The sequence below is a fragment of the Aptenodytes forsteri genome, unplaced genomic scaffold (assembly GCF_000699145.1).
Source record: "Aptenodytes forsteri isolate BGI_AS27 unplaced genomic scaffold, ASM69914v1 Scaffold284, whole genome shotgun sequence".
Taxonomy (NCBI): Eukaryota; Metazoa; Chordata; class Aves; order Sphenisciformes; family Spheniscidae; genus Aptenodytes; species Aptenodytes forsteri.
In genome coordinates, this window is record NW_008794445.1 from 3,030,422 (window position 1) to 3,035,227 (window position 4,806).

Sequence of the window (4,806 nt, forward strand, 5' to 3'; positions counted from 1 at the left end):
CACTGGAGAATTGAAACACAGTGATGTTTGAGACAAATTTATACATGTAGAGAAAATGATGTTTTGTAGCTTCTGTTAAATAGTGGGTGCAGGCACACTTTTACCCTCTCTGTCCGTGTCCTGATAAGAGAAACAGGAAAATTTATTTTTTCAACCCTTCAACTTCCAGCACACTTAACGTTGCCATTTAAATGAACAGGGTATTACACAAGAAGAAAAAAGTTTTTGAAATGGTGAGGTAGAAGTGTTTAAAAGGAAAAAAAGTCTGAAGTAATTTTTTGTTTCTTCGAAGCTGTTTGTAGCTAAACATGGGAATCTGCAGTGTCTCCTTCCATTTGTTTTTTTTCCTAATAATTCACCTCTTCGTCCCACCCAAAACATGAGGTGTACAAGATCAAGAGCTGTCACTGTAGCCCTTCATAATTCCCACCCTGAAAAGAAACTCCAGTGGGATCCTTCAGCTCTATTCAGGAAGACAAAGAGAGGAGAGACTCTGCAGTTTTCTTTGCTTCGCTCTCATTCCTCTCTAATGGCCTTGAAATGTATTATTATGCAAATGTGAATTTTGATACTGACTTAAGAAGAGGTTGTTTGTTCTTTTTTCAAAAAAAAAAAAAAGGTCCCATGTGGTCAGCATTGCTTCTTTATTTTGTAAGTGAATTGTAAACTATGCATTCTGCAAAGGGGGGTGTAGGGGACAAAGATAGCTTTGCTAAACTGTTTAGGAGTTTCTGTGTCCATGGTATATCCATTATAGTTTGGGGAAGTGGGGAGGTGATGACTTTGAAATAAAAAGGAGTTGATAAGAACTTCTCTTTTTCAGAAGTTGGCCATTAGGTAACCGGGCAGAGATTTGGAAAACTAACATTGACTGCAAAACAAAATCAGCTGTAAACCTTGCGCAGGATTGTGAATTCTAGCCGTGCAGTGTTAACCCAGGGCCAATAGGGTGAATGGGACACCAGCTCTATCTGGGAAACTATCTACCGCCTCCTGTGTTCTGGCCCTTGTCAAACTCAGGAAAAACAGTGCCACAGGCACTGTCTTTTTTGGATTTATTACTCGTTTTCCATTACAGCAGTCCTTGCGCTTTTCCAGGAGAATTGGAACACAGCTGGTCCTTGATGTCTACACTTTCTTCTCCCTAAAATGTTCTTCGCTGCCGTTTCTGGCATGGCTCACACAGCGGCAGCACAACCACAGTTACGGACAAGATGGTGGAGGTGGTACTTACTTTCTAGTGCTGATCAAAGCACGACTATGAGGACTGCGTTTTTTCAACATCAGCAGCTACCAGTGCTTTGTTGTCTGGTGTACTGCCGGTGACTTAGCGTTAATGTTGGCAGTGTGTGAAATTTTAGGGAATGTAGACTGATGTGTAGACAAGGCCCTCTTTAAAAGAAATAATCCTTTTTTTACTATAAGGTGGTATCATAATGGTCATAAAAAAGGATTCACTTCCTCACATCTCCAAAATGCAGTCATTGTGAATTATGTGTGTTCTTGAAGCTTGCTGAGCTTCCAGGAGCAGTCTCCTCAGAAAAATGTAGATCTCACTGCCCTCTTCGTCATCTTAATAGGGACCCTTTGACTTGACTTTTTCCTTTGTCCATGGTGTACCATGGTACCTGCATTATCCTTGGCATTATCTTAGATGTAATACCATAAACTGAGAGATTAGCCTGCCTGTATTCAGTGTTTTCATGCAGCAATTTTATTTTTGTTGATGTTCACAGTACTGTAATAAGTAATAGACTTGATGATCACTCTCGCATCTGTGCCTGCCTTGCAGATGTGATCTTATCAGGGTTCCACTCTGTCAGATTGCCTTTAAAAAAAAGAAAAGGGAAAAAAAAAATCTGAAGTTTAAACTCACTCACAAAAATACCTCGTGGTACATTTCCCGTTCTGATGTAACCTTTTAAATCTTACCTTTTCTTCTAAACCTAATGGGCTTTTATTTCCATCTGTTAATCTCCTTTCTAAAATGATGTTTGAACTAGTGGTTTTGAGCACAGGACCAGAAGCCTGGAACTCCTGAATTTTAACATTGGCCCTTACTCTTCCCTTGCCTTGGGCAAGTCATTTAACTTCTTTGCCTTTGTTTTTTCATCTGTAAAGCGGGGGTGATAATACTACTTAACCTACCTCACAGGGGTTTTGTGAGGATCAACTAGTAAATGTAAAGTGCTTTAAAGCTAAAAAGCATGATGGAAGTATTATGAGGTTTTTACAGCAAGATCGCTCATTCTTTTTACATTGTTTGCTTGTGTGGAGGGAGATAACCTTTTTTTTTTTTATGATTAAAGCCATCACTCACTCAGATCCTAAATAACAGAAGTTGATGGAGATTCAGTTACTCATACTCCTCCTCTGTCTTTATGCCAGTTTCCTTCTCCTGCTCTTCCTTATATAGTTATGCCAGTGTTGCTACAGGTCACACGTTGTACTTTTAGATAAGCTTCAAACTTGATTGAAGTACTTTGAGCTTGCTGCTTCTTTTACCAGATCACCAAATCGGAATCGGTTTGTGTACTTTTCCCTGCCTTTAAGTAGAGTTTTTGATAATGTCATCTTTCAAGTGGACGCATCTTTTCCTGCCATCAGTAAGGGGAGGTGGTGGTGTGTAGTTCCAGAGAGGAGACTGTAATATGAAGAACATTGCCACTTTATGCTGCTGCTCCAGGGATGAAGGGCAGAGTAGCTTCCTGTTTCCTTCCCCGAGTTAATTTCAGTGTGTTACCAGTGACACTTCAAATGCAGTGTCTCTTTTTGTCCATGATACACAGAAGCCATCACCTCCCAATAAAACGTAGGAACAGAGGGAATGATAGTAGATGCTGCTTGTGTATATGCCTTACAGCTCTCCCAGAATATCTCTGGGAGGGTGGTGGGGGAAGAGGTCTTCATTGGGTAAATCCCACAGCTGTCAGGGAACCTCTGCTACTTTCTCCCCTCTCCAATCACATGGTCGCTGTTTCTTCTTTCTTGGATGTGCGTCTCAGGGATGTGCATATGAGCCCATGCCTTTTGGAATTTGGCCTTTGAAATATCAAGAATATGGTTTCTGTACCTGAAACCTTCCTATCTGACACTCCCTGGTCCTGTCTGTCCTGCATTGCTCCCCGTGGCCTTAGGAACATCTCTCCACTGTTGCTGTATGCCACCCTCTCCATCTCTGCCAGTACTCAAGGTGAAGCGTATACAGTGATTCTGCAGAGAAAGAAGCTGAAATGGTGCATGTGCACCTGTGGGATTTACACACATATGTATCTTGGATTTCTGCCGCGCCCTATCTAAAACATATGCAGAATATCTGATGCACGATGCTTTTTCTTTCTCTCCTAGAAAGCAGAACAAACAGCAGTATGGTCATTGTAAAAAATAACAAACAGCAGTAACTCTGCTAATGGTAATTCTGTAATGTTTACTTTGAATTAAATGCTAGGTATTTTCCCCAAAGAACCAAAAAAACCCCCTTCTAACAAAAGTAACCAAATGTAATCTTTCTGAGGGCGGGGGGAGGGAACGGGAGGAGGAAAAGCAGTGACAGGGGAGCGTTCTGATCTATTTTAATCTCCGCTGCTTGGATGGAGATACAAAATGCTGCTTTGAGTTCCACAAACATAAGGGATTATGTTTACAAAGGTAAAATGCCTTCTACCTGTTCAGGAAACTGGCTAATGGTGGGCATCAGATGTTTGGCGAGTTTCTCTTCATTGCAAACAAGTAATGGGAGAAGGGTGTGTTTGGAAGAGGAATGGAGAAATAGATTCATTTCATCTAGTCTTCTTGGTAAAAATAATGCCACCTTCCTCTCTCCTTACAAAACGGAGGGAGGAGGTTGCAGAACAGAAAATCAGCGATGTCCAAAATGGCTGGATTAGAAAAGGCAGCTTTTCTACTTTGCACATAAATAGGTAACAGGAAGGTACAGCTAAAGTCCTCTTGCCTGAAACACTGTCCCCCAGAAGCAGACATTGTAATAATAAAAATAGTGGCTGTGTGTATATTGATGCTATGTGCAAGTTACCTGGAAGTGTTTGTTTTTTCTTATACTTGAAATGGCTTCCTTTACTAAACTCTTACCGTAGCTCTGGTTTCTCCCCTCCTTCTCTGGTATTCAGTAAAGAAAATTACGGGACAAACGGGGGAGAATGTAGAGGAGATGACACAGTGTCTTGCATATCCAGGTTTCATCTTGATTTCCATCCCATATGCTCGCAGATGTTTGAACTTCCTAAGGGTTTTCCATGGACACAGAAACTCAGCACTTTAGAAGGTGCTCTTGTACGGCTGGCTGCCCCCCTTCTCCTCCTTTTCTATATTTTTATTTTACTTTTAGTATAGTGGTACTTAAAATCACTGGTTCACTTAAAAAGAAAAAAAAAAACAATAAAATGTTTAAACTCTACTAATGTACAAATAAGCTGAAATGTTGCATTTTATGTGTATTTTTGCCATAGCAGGTACTGTATTTCTCATGCTGGATTTAGGAAAAAAAGAAAAAAAAAAAAAGAAAAAACAAAAGGGTGATGTTTTATTGGAGTGTGACAAGTTAAGAGTAATAAGGAATTAAGTCGTCGTCATTTCATTGAAGCTGAGAGATGGTTTATTACTTATATAAGTTTTCTGAAGGTTTTTTTGGGCTTTTAAACAGCTTTTTTGTTTTTATTTTATTTTTATTTTTTTGAAAGATATGATTGTATTATGTGCAACTCAGTTGCTTACATTATAACTACAAAATATTTTTGGGTTCCTGGAAAAAAAAAGAAAAAGACTAATAAATGTGTTTGGCTGCTAAGC